This window comes from Propithecus coquereli, unplaced genomic scaffold, assembly GCF_000956105.1.
Source record: "Propithecus coquereli isolate 6110/MARCELLA unplaced genomic scaffold, Pcoq_1.0 Scaffold150, whole genome shotgun sequence".
Classification (NCBI taxonomy): Eukaryota; Metazoa; Chordata; class Mammalia; order Primates; family Indriidae; genus Propithecus; species Propithecus coquereli.
The window spans coordinates 6,088,299-6,110,678 of NW_012139414.1; the positions used below are offsets into that span (position 1 = coordinate 6,088,299).

At 45.9% G+C, this 22,380-nt stretch overlaps 1 protein-coding gene across 3 annotated transcripts in view; it reads right to left on the reverse strand.

The window, feature by feature from the left end:
• CALN1 (calneuron 1) overlaps nucleotides 1-22,380 on the reverse strand; it is a 476,732-nt gene that overhangs the window by 304,080 nt on the left and 150,272 nt on the right. The gene's annotated exons all lie outside the window — the stretch shown is intronic.

The window sequence follows — 22,380 nt, forward strand, 5'->3', positions numbered from 1 at the left end:
ACAAAACAGACCTTCCCTCCCTCCTTCCTTCCCTTCTCTTCCCTTTCCCTCCCTCCCTCCTTCCCTGTAGCCGTCAACAGTGTCTAGTGCATTCGCAGACATGTGCATACGCAGTCATCGCTGCAGTCAACATCAGAACATTTTACCACCTCCAAAAGGAACTCCATCCCCTTTAGCCGTCACACCCCTCTTCCCCAGCCCTAAGCAACCACTCACTGCTCTACCTTCTGTCTCTACAGATTCGTCTATTCCGGACATTTCACAGAAATGGAGTCCTCTGTGGCCTTTTGTGTGTGGATTCTGTCATTTAGCATAATGTTTTCAAGGCTCGGCGTCTGTTTCTTGAACTAGGTGCTGGTCAACCCACTTCGTAAAAATTCTCTGAGCTTTATGTTATGCTTTATGTACTTTTCTGTGCATTTGGGATACTTTAATAAAAAGTTCTAAATAATAAAATTAAAAACAAAGTCAAAGGAGGTGTCCGGCAGTGTCCATCGGAGGCCCTCGTTTTTGAAGATGCTTGCCCCTCCCCCCGTGGCCATCTTTCTGGGCCTTTCCCAGGACTCTCAGCAACTGAGGAGGACACACAGTTTGCTGTTGGCACCCTCATCTCGCCAGCTCCCAGCCGTCCAACCCACCCTGCTGCTGCCAGGCTGACAGGGCTTGTCTGAGAAGACCCTCCCTCTGGTGGTCTGACGGTTCCATTTTTCCTGGTCTCTCCCACCCCCACCCTAATCAAACTTCTCTTTTGTGTATTCTATCCTCTGGGAGTCTTGTTGAATGTGAAGATTGAATAATTTTGTGTTAAGAGATTTTGTACTATCGGAGTAATCTATCTAAAACGAAAATTTGATTGCGACACCTCCAATGAAATCTTTCCCAAGGCTCTCCACTACCGACAAGATTAACTCAGGCTCCCTATAGCCTACCTCACCTTCCAGGCTGTCCTGACCCCACCCTTTCCCACCTCTCCTGACCTCAGTCTCTGTCGTGCTTTTCCCACCCTGCCTGGGCTCCAGACAAGCTGAGCTCGGTAGAGCTGCCCAAATCCATGACGCTGTTGCGTGCACCCCTGCTTTTGCTGTAGCTGTTCCCTTCTGCCTAAAACACCCTTCCTTTCCATCTCTCTCCTCCTCATCATTTGCAGCTCAGCTAACACGCCTACTCCCGCCTCTGACGGCAGTGCTGACCAGCAGCCATCTGTGCCCTGCCTTTGATGTCAGCACCCAGGAGAGACCATGGGCAAAGTGTCTCTCCTGAGTCTCCAGACTTGAGGCAAGTTAACCTAATCCTCCTGCACCATGTGTGCCCATCAGTAAAATGATGGCAATAATAGAAACGACTCAATGGGTCTGCAGCAAGAATTACATTAGATAGCACACTTAAAGCGTGAAAAACAAAGCCCGGCACATTGCAAATGTTCTATGAATGCCAGCTATTATTATAAAACATCATCGAATATGCTGGTTCACATTTATGTTCCATGCTGCTAAGATGGGAGTCCCTTAAGCACTGTCTTATTCATCTAAGTTGCCGGCTGATGATGTAACAGACTGCGAAGGGGGCAGGCCTGGGTTTGAATTAATATTCTGCCACCTATCAGCTGGGCCAGTTTCTACATCTCTAAAATGGAAATATGATAGTGTTGTTAAGAGGATTAAAAAAGATAATGACAGAAAGCACTTGGCACATTTTCTGGCCCACATTAAAGGCACAATGAATTGCTTGTATATTATTGAAGACTGGACTCATAATAGATGCTTGACAAATTAACCTTTTTTATGGTTTCCTGGCATCCCATTATTTTACACTTCAGAACTACGTGTATCTCTTTTTTTCTTAAATACCAGGGGGGGCTGACCCTACCCAACAGAAATGTGACATGGGAAGGCAGAGGGGTGTAACCAGGAGTGCCCCATCTGTCACCACAGCTATTCCAATCGCACATTAGGGCCGCCACGATGAAGACCTGTCTTAATATGAAGACATCTCCAAAGACGGTAGCACATCAACTAGTCAATAGCTCTGGTGCAAAACACCTTAACACAAAACTGTGGATCACCTTTAGCATCCAGAAAATCCTCAAGGGGAAGGAACTTTTATTTTTGGGAGAGAGACAAAAAAAAATTTAAAAGCCTGAGAAAGCTCTGCCCTGGGGACCCTCCTTGCTGTGGGCTCAGCCCTCCTTTCATAGGGCACGTGATCAACCTGCCGATGAACTTCTGTTCAGAATGAAATCACTCTCAGGAAACGAGGCTGTGCCGGCAGAACCGTGCTACCACTAAGACATGTTCCATCATGCCCTGTTATTGTAATTGTTAATGCATCTCGTGCCCTAATTAAAAATAACCAAAATCAGTAACACGTCATCCTTGTTCTCCACTCCTAGCAAGTTGCCTTGCCTCAGAGTCAGAGAGGCCACGGGGCAATCCTTGGAGACCAAGGAATTTTCTGGATCGTGTGCTATGTGTCCTAACCTGGGTTCCCCACACAGCAAAGCCTGAGGCAGAAGCTCACAGGTCAAAACAGGCAGATCTACAGAAGCAGAAAGCAGATTAGTGGTGGCTGGGGCTGAGAGTGGGGCCGCGAATAGGCCCGCAGAGTGTTTGGGGGTGATGGCAATGTTCTAAAATTGGATTTTGGTGGTGGTTGCGCATTGCTGTAAGTTTTATGACATGTAAATTATACGTAATAAATTACACTTCAATAAAGCTGTTTGGAGAAGAAAAAAAGCTTATGAGCTAACACTTATATGGGGAACGGAATCGCAGACAGGCAAGAGTGAGGACAAAGGAAGGAGGCAGGAAGGGGGAGCTGCCACACAGACCTCAGCCCCAGGCCCAGCTGATCGCGTCTACTCTCCCCGTGCTCCAGGCCAGGACCGCGTGCCCCAGGCAGGGAGGGAGAAGAATGCACGCCCTCCCCCGGCTCCAGTACCCCCTGAACCACTGGCTTACACATGAGCCCAGAGAGGGTCCAGGAGCTTCTTACACCTTCCCAGGGAGGTGAGAGGCCAGGGGTGTGAGGTAAAGCACCATTGGGAATTTGCTCAGCAAGCTGAGGGGTGAGGAGCAGCTGCTGCCATTAGCCCTTGGTCTAGGGCGGCAGAGGAGACAGAGGAGACCTGACATCACGGGAGGCACGGGAGGGGCATAGCCTCGCTAGCCCACCCCGGTGGGTGGATCCGGGTGGGTGCGCCAGTGGAGTGGGCTTCCACTCCAGAAGCCTGGCTTGGACAGAAATGCAAACTTGGCCATCACCTCTCTCAAAGATTAAGGTCAGGGGAGGGAGAGGGCAGGGAAGCCTCGCCATGAACCATTTTTGTTCCATAATATTGCAAAAGACCCGAAACCAAGGGACAACTCCACACGGAGAAACTGCCTTCACGCGGCAGCCGTGGACGGACACAGCCAGGATGTCCTTGCCAGAAAGAACATGCCATTGCACGAGGCCTTTAGGATCATTCAGCTTTGAGCCGCGACCACACTCTCCCCAGGCGGTCATCAGCCGATGACCAGGCACTATATGGGACCGGGGCCACTTCCACCCAGCACGTGTCCTCTAACGGGTAGCCTTAGCTGCAGAGTTGCCCACTGGTCTGACCAAGCCTTTGTCAGGTCTGTATCGCAGTCTGAGGCTCTCTGCCCAGCCCTGCTTCCAGGCCCTTCTGCTTCACAGCCATTATTACCTCCTTCCTCCCCTCTAACAAACTTTGCAAACTCGATCTCAGCATCTGCTTCTAGGAAGACCCAAATGACAAACTCGGTGACCTTAAAAGTCACCAGGATGCTCCCTTTCTATGTGCATCCCGAACCAAAACCAGCAATGGGTCACATTCCAGGCTCTGAGGCAAGGGCTTTTCTCCTGGAGTTCACGAGCCCCCGGGACACCGCCCACAGGGGACACCATGTAAGGGCCAGAGCCTGTGAGTGGAAGACCAAATCTTTTGAGGGGGCCTGTGGGTACGTATTGGTTTCCTATTGCTGCTGTAACAAATCGCTACAAACTTGGTGGATTAAAGCAACACGGAAAATGGATTATCTTACACTTTTGGAGCTCAGACGTTGCAGTGGGTCTCACTGAGCTAAAGTCAAGGCACTGGCAGGGCTGAGCTCCTCCTGGAGACTCCAGGGCAGAGTCTGTCTCCTTGTCTTTCCTGGATTCTAGAAGCTGCCTGCGTCCCTTCCGTCTTCAAAGCCAGCAACAGTTGCCACACACCACTCGTCCCTGTTTCCCTGCCTCCCTCGTGCACCTCTAAGGACCCTTGTGATTATACTGGGCCCACCCGGATTACCCAGGATAACGTCCTCATCTTGAGGTCAGTAGACCAGCGACCTTAATTCTATCTGCAACCTTAACTCCCTCTTGCCAGTAACATGATATAGCCACAGGTCTGGGACTGGGAGGCAGCATCTTTGGAGGGGCCGTGATTTTGCACAGCCCCAGTGGAAAGTGCCTTGACCCGGGGAGGTGGAGAATGAGCGGGGTATCCTGCGAAAGGAAGCATGAGGCCGGGGACGCTCTAACCTTCGCTTTACTCTCTGCCCCCACCCCTGTCTTCCTGCTCCTGATGTCTGGGCACAGAGCACAGATGTTGGGCCAGGTGCACCTCTAATCTCAGAATAAAGCAGGGGACAGTGTAGCTGAGCGGTCCTCTAAGCTCCTTCTCCAAAAGAAGAAACTTTTTGGCATTTTTAAAGCAATGCATGACCGTGACAAGGTGTTAGAGGAAATAGAATGCAAGAAAGGACTCAGAGAAGTGCCTTTTTGGGGTGTTTGCATCCCCACTCACCAAGGTGTGGGCCTTGTCCCACCTCGAGGTCCCCCCTAAGGCTGGGCTCTGCTCCCCTGTAGAACACAGCTGAATGGACAAGAGGGTTCCAGGAGAACAAGCACAACACAGCCAGCTACCCTGGGACAGGGTAGGACAACAGAGTGCCCCAGTGAGCAACAGAACTCAGGGGTCTGGGGTGGCGGCAGGCCTGGGACTCGGCATCTGGCCACTTGTAGTCTAACATTGGCCCCAATCACTATTATAGAAAACAACTCTATAAAGCCCTGGTCCATGCCAATAAAGTGCCTGGCCCTGATATCACTGCTTCTATGGCAACCAGAGCACTTCAAAGAGCAAAATGTGAGAGACTGAAAAACGGAATCAAAACTGAAGGCACCGAGTTGTGCCAAATGAGGGAACTGGCCGGAAAGCCGCCTCCAAGTTCAGAGAGCATCACCAGAGAAGGCCTGGGGGAAGAAGGAGAGATTTAAGAGGCACCTCTGGGGTCCAAACCAGAGTGTCTTAAGGCAACGGTGAAGTGTCCAGGACAGTGGCTTGTTGTTATTGTGATCTGCCAGGTTTTCCTGTTGCGTGGGGTGGGGGATTGGTTGGGAATGTCTCCCCTGTGTAGAGAACAGCATGCTTGGTGACGAAGTTTCAAAAGACCAAACACCATTTTGCTTTAGTACACAATATCTAGGTAAACATAATCGTCCTTCACAGAAGAGAAAACCAATAACCGCTCAAGGAGAACATTTGGGAAGAGCAGGGACAACACAGTCATTAAGTCCTTATAGATACTAATGGATGTAACTCTATACAACAATAACCGGTAAAGCACTATGTCTACCCTCTGATTTTCCTCTGTAGGAGAATCAGCCCTCATTATTCATTCAGTAGCACTTTGGCTAAATTCACCTAATCCAATCTAGCCCACAGGTGGAAAGTCACGGAGTTCAAGCTGGGAGACAGAGAAGCAGATTGTGCGGTCCCAAGAGCAGCCAGGTGCAGGGAATTGCAGATGCCACAGGTAGCACACACCTGCACCCTACCTGGATTTCCCCACTCTTGACACGGAAGACTAATGACATGCACTTTTCTGGAATATCCATTCATTAAATAATTCTATTTCTTAATTCCCTTTAATCATTCTAAGATGTGACCATGAGCAGAGAACATGAAAAATTCTGTAGCAACAGCCACACAGCCACCTGTAATTGAGTCAAATACCCTTCATTTAAGAGTCAACTGAACTTCTGAGTCAGTATGGAAATCACAGGTGCAACGTGTAGTATACCCTGATCCAACATTCCATCATAATCCATGAAGACACGTGCTCACACACACACACACACACGTGCGCGCACACACACACACAGGCAACAGAATAGGAAACTTACATAGAAAAGAACGTCCCATGTGAATGGGAGAAATTCCCATGACTGAACTGTCAATAGGCTTGGCATGAGAAACAAAATCTTGGAACAGGCAAGAGCTACCTCCCAACCCAGAACAGCACAGATGACATCAAAGAATGTAGCAAAATACACTGACTACCCCTCATAGAAAAAAATGAAATTCATCCTCGCTAGTAATGAAAGTACAACAAAAACTCCAATATTATTTGAAACTGCTAAATTGACAACGATTTCTAAAACTGTAAACACAATGTTGGTGAGAGTGTAGTGAAATGCAGATTTTTTTCACACATGGTTGGTGGGAGTGAAAATTGAGACAACCTATCAGGGAAGCAATTGGGCAATTTATAACAAGAGCCCTGAAAAACGTTCATATAAATTGACCCTGTGTTTTCACTTGGACAAGTCTCAGGTTTAAAAAATAATCACAAATACAGGCAAAGATCTCTCCTCCAGTAGTTTACCACGGCATTACTTATGATCAGGGAAAATTGAAAATAAAGCCAAGCAGCTGACAACAGGGAAAGACTAAATGAATGACAGCGAAGGCATTTCTCCATTAGCTGGTGTTTTCCGGGTGAGCTCTCCCCAAGCAGACCTGCCATTAACCTCTGCCTGCCCCACTGGGCAGAAACTAACCTGCATCAGCTTCTTGCCTGCTGCTCATGCCACAGTGATGAGGAGTTGATTTTATAACAGGGATGAGGAGTTTATTTTCTGAACGTAACATGAATCACATAACCTGGAGCAAAACATCCAAGGGGAAATGAATGGGGGAAGGAATACGAGGATGTAGGATATTAAGAAGGCTAATAAATATTATTTATTTAGGATTTCTACCCCTATGTTCTTCCCAAAGCCTAAAAAGACTTGATCTCCCCCTGTAAAACTAAATCCACAAAAAAAAAAAAAAGAGAGAACAATTAAAAATAAGAACGGAATTGGGGAAAAGGGATAAAAGGGGCAGAAAAATAACTGTCACCAGACACCAGGGAAGGATTTAATTATTATAATTGGGGACTGGATTTAGCAATGCAATTCCTGACAGCTTCAGCAAAACAGGAAACACTTGGGTAATAAACTTCTTGCTGTCTGATTTAAAAAAAAAATAAAAAGAACAGTTCCATTGGAGAGATTAATTATTATAGAGTGTGAGAATAAAACAGTGATTTCATGCTTCCTTCATACATAGTTTTAGGTAAGCAAGACTGAGGGATGCAATGGACCAGGCTCCCTCCGGACCTTCCCCGACATAAGGACTCGCAGTTCGCACCTTCTCAGCCTTCCTGTGTCTCCTCTGCTAGACAGTAAGACCTCAGAGGGCAGCAGCTGTCCTGGGTCCTTGTCATTCCTGTGCCTACCCTACACCTCCTTCCTAAAAGCAGGGTCGAGGAGAGCCAGGTATGTTGGTTCCAGATTAAAACAGAATCTGGCTGCTGCCTGAGACAGCATCTCTCTACTTCCCACTAGGTGCCAACCAAAAAACACACACAGACCACGGCTCCTAACAAACAAGAAATTTCTCCTTCCTGCAAGTCAGATGGCCGTGCGTCAGAAAGCACAGCTGGCGGCACATTTGTGCCGGCCACAACACATGCAGCCCCAGTTAAGCTTGTCCCCACCAAACACTCCCTAATGTCCCACTCACCCCCCGACCCCCACACCTGTCACAGGGAGAAGCGTTAGCACCAAAATGCCATGCAGGCCTTTCTGAAGAACAATGGTTCATTATCAAGCTGCAAAAAGGAATCAGTCAAGGATGTGTTTTTTGTGTGGCTGGTTGTCTGTCTGTGTATGGGCATTATGCCAATTTTTGTGAGACTCTGAATCAGAATCTCGGGCACGCAGCCAGGCTCACGGATTAGGAAGCACTTCCCAGGTAATTCGGCGGGGGGGGGCCCTCCCTTAAGAACTTCTGCTCTGCCACAAGGGTGTCTAGTTTGGAGGAGCTAGTGCTACCTCAAAATCCTCACCTACCCCTCAAAATCTTGCTTGACACAACCAATCGGAGACCCCGTGGCCAGAAAGCACAGGCAGAAAGGGGTAGGATGAGCTGTAGCCGGCACTGGGACAGAGACGGGGGACGGTGGCCTTTCCTTGCTGCCATTTATTTGGTGGACTGTGGTCAAGCAGAGAAGAGAAGCGGGCTCCCCTTCTCTGGACAGCAGAGCTGAGCTTAATCTGAAATCGAGGCTGAGCTGGGAACACCCCAGGGGAATTAAAATCTGAAGGACGAGGTAAAATGCAAAGAAAGCATCATCTACGTACTGAAAACAGGGCACAAGCAGCATGAAGAAACAGTGCTCCTTCAGCTTCTAAGCAGTAGGGAAGGTGACTGGTTTTTTTAATGGACATTACAGGGTAAAAAAGGAAACAAGTGGCTTCTCCAAATGCTGCTACTCATGCTTAGAATTAAAACCCAGTGAACTAAAGGAAGACTCAGTTCTGCTGCTTAAAAAGAACGGATATTCCCGTGGCCTTCCCTGAAGTCGGTGTCTCACAGGCCTGACGTGGTGCCTCGCAGGCGCCCATGGAAGGAAATCATTACCCAAAGCAGCCAAGCTCAGACTTTGATGTCTCCTTCTCATCACGGGAAGGTTCCTTCACCTGGCACCGTGGCTCCTGCCCAAGACAGTAGGGCAAACCTCAAGCAGGGACGTAACCGTGTGTCCCCAATCCTGTAGCACACTGCCTCTGGTCTTCCTCCAGCGGCCTTGAACCTTAAGTGCCAATTACCAGTCCCAGGATGGGGGTGGTGAAATGACACCCCAAAAAGGCCGCTAACAAAGAAGTGAGCAGGGAGTTTAGCCCAGGTCGATCAGTCTTCAACAGGAGCAGCCAATCAGCGAAAGAGGTCATTTTCAGTTTTCTGTGCCAAAGACAAGCAGCTCGACAGGAAGATCACACAAAGCTCGGTCTCCGAAGGCAGATAATTCCGCGTGTATTCTATTTTAAAGCAAAGCCCTCGGTGCTACCTTGATGATTTTGTAGAATTTACACTGAAAGGGCATAAAATGTCACACCATCTTGTGTGTTCCCCACTTCCATGTGCTCTTTGCAGGGAAATCAAACTCGGCTGTCTCTGAACTCTTAACAAGCACCCACCATGTCTAAGGCTTACAATTTAAACTGTGCACATTTTCTGCAAGGCAAAAGGGTAGAGAGGAAGAAATAGCAGTGGTAAACTGTTCATGTAGCTGGGATTCTTCTCTGAACCACGACTTCCTCATCTGCAAAATAAGGATAATATCACCTACCTCGCAGGGGTGACATGACATGATGCCCCACAGACGTAGAACAGAGCCTAGCACACGTGTGGGGCCTTTTCCTTCCCCTCTTTGGGCCTCAGTTTCCTCACCTATAAAATTGTAAGGAAGGGTTGAGAAGGGAGGCAACTATATGAGACGACCTGGCTTCAATACTCTTCATTATTATCCTACAATCCTAAATCCTACTCTACATTAGGATTTTCCTTTAGACATAGTATTGAAGGTCAACTTTCATCATCCAAGTGCTTTCAAGCCTTACACGGTCAGGAAGAAAGTTCCCATCACCAACCACATCTTCCTGCCCCGTCGAGATAAGAAAGAGGCCTGAAAGTCTCTGGTTCATTATGACGATGAAAAGCAAAGGCCCCAGAACCCTGGGAGAGCTTACCGTGGGTCACACGCTAGGCACCACGCGAAAGGTCTCCCGCCACCTGGCAAGTGCTCTGTCCCAGGACACGTGTGCTCTCCCCACGACCCCGGCTCTCATTTCTGCTGAGCTCCTCAACATCAGATTTCAGGTTCACAGAAAACCGGAGCAGTTCAGAGCAGGTTTTGGAATATTGAACCAGCCCTGCGGTAAATGCCCATTAATGCAGCTTTGCCTGCCTTTGTCCTGGGAACCTCCATCAACACGGCCGCTTAATCAGGTTGGTCTCATGTCAATGAGATGCCTGTGACCCCAGTGTCTATTTTTCTCATCTAATTAGATTGGTCAAGGAGGCAAAGTAGTGTCTCCAGGGACTAGAAGGCTTACCTTAATCCTCCCTTCACCCAGCGTCCTGCCCTCTGTGAGCCTATAATGCTCGTAACTCTACTCCCGAGCTTAGTACATTCTATGATAATTAGTTTAAATGTCTGGGTTCCCCACTGGGGAATAGATACATATCCTCTATACAGATCTTTTGGGGGTGATAGGTATGCTCTAAAACAACTCTGTAAGTATATGAAAAATCATTGAACTGTACACTTAACACAGGTGAATTTTATGGTATATAAACTATACCACAATAAAGTTATTTTTTAAAAAACCCCAGCATCCATCAGTGCATGGCTTTAGGCAAATCACCTCTCTGGGCCTCAGTTTTCTTATTTGTAAACTGGGACAACAATAACTGATATTATACAATAGCAAGGTTTAAATAAAATTAAGCATGAAAAGAAGGTGCTTAGCACAGTGCCTGGGATGTAGCAGGCACTGCACAAGTGTTGGTTGCCATTATTATTATTATTATTATTATTATTATTATTACTAGTCCAGCACTAAAGATGCAATTGGGGAAAAGGAAAAACTAACATGGAATAAAGGTTGGGTGCTGTGGTAGGCAGAAAAATAGCTCCCCAGACATGACCAAGTCCTAATCCCAGAGCCTGTGAATATGTCACTTTACATGGCAAAGGGACTTTGCAGTTGTGATTAAAAAGGGATCTTGAGATGGGGTATTAGCCTGTACTGTCTGGATGGGCCCAGTGTAATCATAATGGCTCTTAAAAGATGGAAGAGGGAGGAAGGGGAGTCAGAGAGAGAGATCTGAAGACGCTACGTTGCTAGCTTTGAAGACGGAGGAGGGGGCCATGCACCAAGAAATACAGGCGGCCTCTGTGGAAGCCGGGACAGGCAAGGAAACAGATTCTCTCCCAGCATCTCAGGCAGGAACGCAGCCCTGCCAAGACTCTGATTTCAGCACAGCAAGACTCATTTCAAACTTCTGACCTCCAGAACTGGAAGAGAATACATTTGCATTATGTTAAGCCACCAAGTTTGTGGTAATTGGTTACAGCAGCCATAGGAAACTAATATAGGTACAGAAGTCCCCCCTTATCCACGGTTTCAGTTTCTGTAGTTTCAGTTACCTGAGGTCAACCATAGTCCAAAAATATTAAATGGAAAATTCCAGAAATAAACAACTCATAAGTTTTAAATTGCGTGCCATTCTGAGTAGCATGATGAAATCTCACACTGTCCTTCTCTGTCCTATTGGGCCATGAATTGTCCCTTTGTCCAGCATCTCCACAATGCCTATGCTGCCCGCCTGTTGGTCACTTGGTAGCCAACTCTGTTATCAGATTTACTGTCTCAGTATCCTGCTACTTTATTATTATTGTTGCTAATCTCTTACTGTGCCTAATTCATAAATCAAACTTTATCATAGGTATATGCACATAGGGAAAGGCATGGTATGTATAGGGTTAGGTATTCTCCAATGTTTCACGCATCCACGGGAGGCCTGGGAACATATACCCCATGGATAAAGGGAGACAACTGTACCATGTTGTGAAAAGCCTTGGCTGCCAAGGAAAGAGTGGATTTTAAGGGAAAGAGTGATAAACTGTGTGATAAAGAGTGATAAGTTTACATTTTTGTAAACTTAATTTCTCAGCAGTGCGTAAGAAGCGCAGGGGTGGAAGGAGGGAGGCAGCAGAGTGACCAGGAAGGACACTGCTTTCAGGAAACGAAGTGCTGCGTGCAGAGGCTGGCCGGTGGGACAAGTGTACAGAGGAGATGCGTGTTGGGACACCAGGTGGATAAATCTATGTGACACGGCGATCCCCTGCAGGTTGGGGCCAAAGAAGCAAAGTCAAAGGGCACAATAAAGGCTGGCTCTTTCGGAGCACAGTGACACCATCAGTGGGAGTCAGAAGACGCTGGCCTGGCAGGAGGGGCAGGGGCGCTGAGAGGAGGGGAGAGCACGGATCACCTCCAGCAAGGGGTTTAAATTCGAGGCCAAAAGCTGAGGATTGCAGCCTGGGCTAAAGACACCACCGTGGGACCTTCGAGTGCAGAGGTCAAAGCCAAAGTGACGAAGGTCCGGGAAGAAATCACTGTCAAGAAAGGCACGGAGGAGACTGAGCAATGGACTCATCGAGGGGCTGGAAGGAGGAGAAGCAGGAAGCCCGAGGACACGATAAAAGCCAAAGGAGAAGGGGCTCAAGGAAGTCACCGTGACCTCAAGGGGATGGAGAGTGAAGGGTGTGAGGAGAGAGAAGGAGGCAGTGTTTGCAAAGAGAAGAGACGCTTCCTTTCAGAGACAGAAGGAAAGAGGGAACATGGCAATGAACAGGGACACCCACGTTTACAGGGGAAAGTGAGGCTGAAGAGTCTCCATGGACAGCCTCAACCTTCTACGGCAACTAGAGACGCCATCTGCTCTCGATAACAAGGTAAAGGAGGGTCAGAGCCCTACACAGCATGGAGAAAAACCACAAGCTCTGCTTTGGATGTCCACAAGAAAAGACTAGAAATTTCCCTGAAAGCCCAGCCACGGTCAGACCCCGCCTAGAACCCTCCAGCCAGCAATGTATCTCTCGAAGCCCCACACACAGGAGGCCAGTGGAGACACTTCCTGAATGTGTTTCCTTTGTTATTTAAAGTCTGCTCTCCTTATCTTTCCAACTTCTCCTGAGGATAGAGACCATCTCTAATTTAATCTTGCTCATACCCAAGAGCTTGGATCTCAGTAGACGCCCAGGAATTGCTCACAGATGGGTGGAAAGGAACGGAACAGAAGCCACAGCAATAGCTTCAGGTTGCTATTGCTGTAATTTCCCAACATATTGGTTAAAACTTGCTTTAAAGAAAATGTAGTATGTACACACACACACACACACACACACACACACACACACACACACACTCACATACTCACATCACGGAGTACTAGTCAGCCATAAAAAGCAACAAAATGATGTCTTTTGCAGCAACTTGTATGGAACTGGCGACCATTATATGCTAAGTGAAGTATCTCAGGAATGGAAAAACAAATACATGCCCTCACTTATAAGTGGGAGCTAAACGAGGATTATATATGGTCCTAAAGTAGTACAGTGAACATTGAAAACTAAGACGGGAGGAGGTGGGAGGCAGATGATGGATAAAAATCTACCTATCAGGTACAACGTGCACTGTTCTGGTGACAGGTACACCAAAAGCCCTGACTGCAACATCCTACAATTCATCCATGTAACAAAAAGCACGTTTTCTCCCTAAATCTCTTCAAATGTTTAAAAATTTGCTTTAAAGAAACACAATAGATAAAAACTTATAAGACAAACCAATTACAGTGTGTCCATGCCTTATAGAATTCCTTTAAATACTGTGTTAGTATCATCCTTGGTACATTTTTAAAAGCATTTGCTAGATAGAAATCTACGTTGAAGGCAACCCCTAAAGAAACAGGTCCACAGTGTAAAATCATTGAAGTCCAGTCCAGACAGGCTTGCAAATAAAACCCTCCACAGTCCCAGCAGAAAGAGTCCCACACTCTGTGCTGTGAAGCAGAGAAGGAGGTTACAGCAGCCTCATTGACTAGAGTGTAAAGTGCTTAGAACTCCACTCAGGGGACCTGGCACATTTCTAAACGTGTGAGAAAGCTCTCCAGTTCCCCACTAACCTGGGACTCCATGACATACATCTCTCCTTCTGCTGTCTTAGGATGTTATTAAACCTGTCAGTCAGATCTCTGCCTCGTCTCCCCAGCTTGGGCATGTAATCTTGGAAGGCCAAGTAATAACAAATTCTCCCTTCGATGCTTGCCCACCCCAGCCCCATACTCTCACACCTGAGCTTGCACCACCTGCAAGGTAAATAACAAGCTCCAAGGTAGGACAGTGTCGTGATCAAGCCCCAGCCCTGGGGTCCAGAGGACCTGATTTCTCATCCTGGCCCCATCCCTTACAAGCTGCAAATCCTCAGAAACATCCCCTAATCTTTAAAAAGTGCATAGTGATCATCCCAACCTTGAAGTTATTATGCACACAATGCCTCTCACATACGTAAGGACTCATTAAGATCAGGCATCGTTATTAAGTGCTTAAGGAATAATCAATTGCCTTATAAGGCCAGAAAAGAACCTACAACATGCCCAAAGTCAAAATACTCACACAGCATTCAGAGTTACCCCTTCAGCCCATCCGCTATCCAAATCAACTAGAGAAGAAACCAACAAAATGGGGTGGTCTGTCACCAAGGAAGTTCTACTAAAGACGCATGATACGAGGCTCAAATCTTTTGAATAAACCAAGAAAGCGGTAAGAAAAACCTGCCCGTAAGGATAGGAGCAAAGACACAAGGAGCAACCCAAGTCCTGTCATTCATCGGCACGCATGGATAGATAGGTCAGAGTAGTCGTGGATTTGTTTTCCTCTTGCGTAATGGTGGAAAACGCCAGCCTCAGCCCAAAATCAAATTATCCCTACAAGTGGATTATTGAACCAAATGTCCCAAAACTAACTGTCTAACTGTTGGACGGACAAAATGGGGGTGTCGTTGGTTTTCAGCTTAAACGATATAGTACAGGTACTTGTGAGTATCTGTCACATGGAAAAGGCTCAATAAAAGTTAGTATTATTTCATAAGTAATGTTCATGGGCTTTGCCCGAGGGGCAGGTTAATGTCCTAAGGCATCTCCCAGTATTGGCACAATTTAGTTGGTGTGTGGAAGGAGCCTGCAGTGGGAAGATGAAATTTGACCTCGCTGGGGAATTCTCACTGTGCTGGCAAGAAGAAACCAAGTGCATTGCAGGCATCACTAGAGTACAGCCTCGTGAACATCTTGCAAACATCTGCTGCTCTGAATCCCACACTTCCGGACAGAAACTGAAGTTGGGGATCCTTATTTCAGTTAAGAGAGATGGGAAGAGGACAGGGCCAGGGAAGCACACTGCCCCTGACACCGAGCAGAGGATGAGCGCAGACTTCCTCACCTGTCCCATAAGGTGTTACACTCCATGATTCCTAAAGCACTTCCTGGTGCTTCCCATTCAAACATTCTACAAAGTTCTGCTGTCTTAGCTTCCAAACCTCTTCCACGTGGGGGGATGTTGTTTGTTTGTTTCTCTTGTACTATGCATGCTTGACACAGTAGTAGTAGCAACATATAATAAGAGTTTAATGTACTACTCTACTTTATATGAAGATGGCAAAATCCTTCTAAATTCTGTGAGAATCATTTTTCTAAGGTGTTAACTTTCTAAATCTCCAAGGTAAATGGGCTTGTAGGTCAGTTAACTCAACAGGCTGACATAGGATGCGACAGTAAAACCAAAAACATGGCTTTTCTAATGTTTTGTAATGCTCAGCCCATACACCCCCAGCACCGCAGAGTTGGCAGCAGTGTGTGCACAGCTTAGAACCTCTCTGTCACCTTCACTAAAACCAACATAACAGCCCTCAAAGCACCTCTCCTTCTGAAATTAGGCTACTTTTGTACATTGCAGACCGAGAGTGGGAGAAAAATGCAAACGCAAGCCAAGGGTGACAGGGTTTCCAATCACCACATTGAAACCAAGCTTCACATTTAAATAGGAGTGACACTCTCCAGCTCATTTTGTGGCATAAATAACTAAATCATCCCAGAAAGGATCCTCCCCTCAAGTTCTAACTGTAATGACATGAAAATGATGTTTTTAACAGACACTCCAAGAGTATGGGGCTCACTTTGGGAAGATTCTCAGGATTTACGGCTGTCATTGATTGAAACACTTGGGGACCCTTCTTCTGAATGTCCTCCAAAGCCAGCGTCTAAGGAATACAGATCAGCTCATTACTGAGTAATTACACGACCAGTGTCGCCAGCTTGATCCATCAACGCGTCCACATGATTTGACTCTAAATGGCCATTAGCTGTTGCTAAACTACACTTGCCCTCAGAAGAGGGACATTTGTCACTGGTGAGTTTATTCCTGAGGATGTCTCCAGGGCTAGCAAAAAAAGAGATCTGGCCATTCATCAAGCATGGACAGCTTTCTTGGAGAAAGAGTGACTAATGCGTAGGGCCCGTCACTCCCACTGATCTGAACTATGACTCTGAGTAACCTGTACAAACCGAGTGCATCGTGCCTCCCTGCTGTTCCCTCTGCCTGGAGTGCCCTGTTCCATACCATGTACACTGGACAAATATCTGGTTCTTTAAAACCCAGCTCTGTCATTCTGGAACCTTCCCTGAGAGCTCCCAGCCACCCCTGTGAGCGCAGTACTTACTCCTTCTCTGGCCTTGTACATACACACTTCTGCTGCACAGATCACACTTCATAATCTATGAATAATACCACATATTGACATCAATTTCTACATCTGCCTCTCTCCATGGACTGGAGTGGAATTAAACTATTTTAACCCCCCCTTCAACTCCGGCCTAGCATTTACTACACTCTCTGGCACATGGTAGATTCTCAGTTAATATGTGCTGAATTTGAATATTTTAGTGCAAGTAGGTTTGCTTGAAATCACGCACGTCAGATATCCACCTTGCACAATGGAAGTGCTCACCCATGCAGCAAGCATTCACCGGGCACCAAACTTACACCAGGCCTGAACTAGCAGTAGTGGTAGCAACAGCTCTCAGACTTGCGCATGGTGGCTTTTTGGTGTCTTTGTTTTGTTCTGTTTTTAATGATTTTAAAAAATCAAGAAAGAACACATTCTGTTTTCCCTCCACACATTTACTCAAATAAGGAAGATTCGAATACAGCTGATACACACTTTCCTGTCTAAAACGACAGAGACTGTAACTCAGTCATGCCTCTCTCTGTCTCCAAACAAACACAGACTATGCTACCTGAATAGTACAGGTACTATAAGATTACGTATTTAAAATTTTTTTTTATATTTTAACCATTTTAAGTGCACAGTTCAATGATGTTAAGTATGTTCTCACTCACTGTTGTGCAACCAATCACCACCACCCATCTCCAAAACTCTTTTGTTATCCCAAACTGAAACTCTATAACCATTAAATAACCCGTTCCCCTCTCTCTCAAGCACCTGGCAACCACCATTCTATTATACTCTTTATGAATCTGACTACTCTAGTACCTTACATAAGTGAAATCATACAGTATTTGTCTTTTCATGACTGGCTTTTACACTTAGCATAATCTCTTCCAGGGTCATCCATGCTGCTGCATATGTCAGAATTTCCTTCCTTTTAAGGCTGAATGACATTCCATTCTATGTGTATATCACACTGTTTCCACCTTTGGCTATCACAAATAATAAATACTGTTATGAACATGGACGTACAAATACCTGTTTGAGTCCCTGCTTTCAATTCTTTTGAGTATATACAGGAGTGAAATTGCTGGATCATATGGTAACTCCATGTTTAGGTTTAAAATCTTAAATGTACTTTTAACCTTTGGGAGTAAGAGGAGACAACTCATAATTTTTACACACTGTTGAGAATATAAAATGCACTCCAATGGAATATCTGGAAATGTCAGGTTTCACTTATTCATTAAATATCCAAAGAAATTAAATGATCATACCTTCAGTGACTTCTAAAAGCATTGGCTAAATATGTTCGAAATAAATAAATTAACTGGCTCTCAATTATTGCTAGAAAAATGATATTAACATTAACAAAGGCATTTTATATTATAGATACAGACACAGATATACCCAAAATCCAATTTCACTCGACTGTTTGAACCTAACCAGTAATACAGAGAAAGGGAAGTGCTATGGACTGAATGTTTTTGTGCCTCCAAAACGTACATGTTGAAGCCCTAATCCCCAGTGTGATGATATTTAGAAATCAAGCCTTTGGTGGATAATAGGTTTAGATGAGATCTTGAGGGAGCAGCCCTCATGATGGGATTAGTGCCCTTCTAACAACAGGAAAGGACCGGAGCTCTGTCTCCCATGTGAGGACACAGCAAGAAGGCAGCCATCTGCAAATCAGGAAGAGAGCCCTTGACAAGAACTGAATTGGCTGCTCCCTTGAGCTTGGACTTCACAGCCTTCAGAGCTATGAGGAATAAACTTCTGTTTTTTAAGCCACCCAACTGATGGCATTTTTTTTTTATGGAAACCCAAACTGATTAAGACAGGAAATAAACTTGATATTTTACCCCACTCCCAGCTGACTAATATCCATTTGTTTTTCAAATCACTATTCCTTCCCTACTTAGTACTGATCTACCGGACCTCAGTCGCATCCAGGGATGCAGCGTTGGAGACTCGGAGGAGCAGGTGCAGCCACAGGAAGGGAGAAGGCGCACAGCACCCAGCCTTCCCCACTCGCTCCCAGAACTCACTGTCAGGACTCCGGTTCTCCTGGCTGGGGAAGTGACCTTGGACAGAGGTCATGGCCTTTCTGAACCTGTAGAACTGACAGGCTGATCTAATGAGATCCCGTATGTGGATGCAGAGTGGGCCATAGAGCTGTGAGTCCTGACTGGCCCATGAGAAAGAACTCATTCTACCTAAGTGGATTTTTCTACCTAACTCAAGTCTAGAAACAATTTCTACTTAACAGGTTAGAATGGAAATATTTCTAGAACACATTATATATTTCCATTCCTTCTCTTAACCTTGATTTGCTGGCCCAAGGTCACCATGAGTGCCCACTGCTCTACCTCCATGTACCACACAATGATCTTGTCGGGAGCTACAGAAGAGTCTGGGCCTTGAATTCTTCCACCTTGTTGAACCGAACAAGGCCATTCTAAAGGTTAAATCTCCTTGCCGAAGACCACAGACATGGAAGGTGCAAGAGATGGGCTGAACCTGTATGGAATTTCACAAAAGAACCTAAAGTTACTTTTTCTGAAGAAATCTCTGATTTCAGTTGTGGAGACCTTGACTTTTTCATCACTGCATTCCCAGTGCCTAGAAGGTAGTAGATGTTCAGTAGATCTTTACTGGATTCTAATAAAATGATAGATAAAGATCCTTTAAACTCAGATTATTTCAGAATTCTCAGTATTTTGTTTCAATTATTTCAATTCAAAGCTATTCAACAAGTCCACAAATACGTGTTAAGTCCCTACAACGTGCAAGGCTCTGTTGTAAACACTACAAAGGATTCAAAAATAAATATCTCCCTGCTCTCCAGGATAAAATCTAGTGAGGGAACTACAATAAACAAAAGAAGAAAAAGTTCTACAACTTATTATTGTGATATAAATGTAGAATAAGCCAAGTTCGAGCAGAGAGAATAAATCTGGTCTAGCTGAGGGGCAGATTTTAGAAGTTTCCATAGAAGGTGTGGCAATTAAAAGAGGGGTTGGAAAGGATCTCAGCAGGTAAAGAATGAACAGAAAGGGCTTTGCAGACAAAGAACACATATTCATAAAGAGCTCAGAGATAGAAAAATGTGGTTTTATTATACCATCAATTGACAGAATGATCATTCCCTTTCTCAACTCCATGTCTAGCCATAATATGTAACCTAGCACTGAACTTTGAAGACAGAAAAATCAAATTCCAATTGATTACATTGTACCAAATACTGAAACGCTGCTGCCCTCTGACTCTCTGGGTTTCATTCCAACTCCCCTAGTCGTGGAGTGGAGAGATGGAAACAACACTTCTCCAGCCTGCTACACTATGTCCTCACGCAAGGAAGACAAAACATGACATTCATCGGTATCCCTCACCCCTTCCCCCATCCCAAAACTCCACCTCTGCTGAGTTCTCTTGAGGAAAGTGCTCAAATGCAGTAAGGCAGACAGAACAATGCCCTCCCATTGGGGGGATGGGTTCCCCTACTCCTTCCGACTTGTTCAAGTTGTCATGCATTCTCTGTGTCAGGCAGCCCAGTCCAACCCTGGTAAGGACAGTCATCATCTTATCCACCAACCACTGGGCACCAGCTATGTACCAGGCTTCACCCACAACCCCATGTGGTGTACCGTGACATGACCCATTTTTAAGTTGAGTAAACCAAGATCAGAGACCGAAGTAACTTGCCAGACACCATGCAGTTAGCTAGAGGCAAACCTGGGATTCTCACCCAGGGGTGTGTGACTCCAGGGCCCATGGTCTTTGCTTTGCTCGTGCCTTAGTAAACCTCGAAAGACCAATTCTTCTTTCAACAGGGGCTGTGCACGAGTGTTCTGCCAGTCACTGTTTCTAGATTGTTGCAGCAGCCATAGGAAACTAATACAGATGTCTACTGGGGACTAGCTTGACAGGACTAAACTTTAGTCACTATTTCTAGATTTTTTTTTCTGGTCCACCGCAACAAACTGCAAAGAACTGTAGTTGTCCACCAAGTCTCACAGTCTGTGGCAATGGTGACACTGTGATGCCTCCCACACACTTTTTAATTGAGGAAAGGTCACAATGAAATGAAACTCAGACCTAGGATGTACCCAGACTCCCCTTCTTTCTTTCCTCCCCATGGGGTCCCTTCTTTCTTCTCCAGTTCCACAGCACCCTGTTATCTCACAAAGTAATTCCCAGATAGCTTCCTATCGTGGTGACATCTTCCCAGGTCCACATCTTGCCTGGGTCTTAGAAGAAAGTCAGTAACTCCTTATGCAATGGGGTATCTTGGCTGCAGAACCTCGACCTCAAAAATGGCCCTCTCCCTTTCTCAGACAGACCTGAAGTTTCTCTCTTTGGCGGAGAATAAAAGCTCTCATTTCAAAATTAGGGACTGGTCTTAACATGCCGACACTGTTGGGAGGGGTGAGGTCTCCTGGAGACAGCTCTGGCCTGACTCCAAGTCAGAAGACTTGGGCTCTGTGGTGTAAGGGACAAATGGCAGTTCGGCGACGACCCTCCGTTAATGGTGCACTCGTTGAGAAGACCTGCCCTGCTCACAATGTCACTCACCAGGCTAACTTTCAGGGAATCTTTAATTCCATGATCAAAATTCACATGAGGTATAAATGACTATCATCAGATTCTCTTCTGAGAGACTGTTTTGGTAGGAGGGTGATGACAAAAGTAGGATAATACTAAATGCCCCAAAGTGGGCAGGTGAAAAAGATACAGAATGAGAATGTGGCCCTTCGGCCGCCTCCTTATTCTGCCCAGGACCATCTGATGCTCCCTCCCCACTGCTAGGCCAGTGGTCCCCACTCCTACCGAAAAAACTTCTGCAAAATCACAGACAGCCCAGTGTATGCCCTGTGGCCATTTCCCCCCACCGCACCCCCCATAACCTGGATAGTCAGGGCTGAGGCTACATGGTGTTTTTCGGAACTTACAAGCGTGATGCATGAGTCCTGGAGCTGGCAGGGGTTTCAACAGACCATTTTCTTATTAAAGATAATTTTTGATTATCATGTCCCTTTACAGATGTGGCAACTTAGTCCCCCAGTGAACATCTGTAATAGTTTCCTATGGCTGCTGCACCAAATTATCACAAACTTAGTGGCCTAAAACAAGACAAATGTATTCTCTTACAGTTCTGCAGGTCAGAAGTCCGAAAGCCAAGACGTTGGGAGGCCTGTATTCCTTTTGGAAGCTCCAACGTAGAACCCATTTCTTGGCTTTTTCTACCTTCTAGAGACCACCCGCATCCCTTGGCTTGAGGTGCCTTTCTCCATCTTCTGAGCCAACAGTGCAGCATCTTCCAGCCTCTCTCTCTCCCCCTGCCCCCTTCCATCTTCGCAGGGCCTTCTGGCTCTGACCCTCCCACCCTTTCTTACAAGGACCCTTAGGATTACATTGCTCTCCATGATAACCTCCCCATCTCAAAACCCTCAGTGTGATCACATCTGCAATGTACCTTCTCCCATATAAAGTAACATTCACAGGTTCTAGGAATTAGGACACAGACATCTATAGGGCGACATTATTCAGCCTGCCACAACATCCATTCAATTGCAACCTCAATTTTTTTTTTCAAAAATATAATCTCAATCACATTCTGAGAATCAGGATAGTCTACAACAGATTATGTTTTGTTGCTATGGGAAACATTTTCAAAAGGACGATTTAAGTTTTAGGGTGTTCTAACATATAAGAGAAAGGTAAAAAAAAATTTTTTTAATCAAGAAGATAAAAGGAAAGCTAGGCAAAATAAGAAAAAAAATCACATAAGCAGTGGTGGATCACAGATTCCTTCATTAAAGAAATATTGAAAAACCACAAGGGTTGTGCTAAAAAGCAACTAGAAATCATATAGTTCCAACTGACCTGATTAGACACAGACATGCAGATTCATCATTCTGCCCCGAGTGAGGA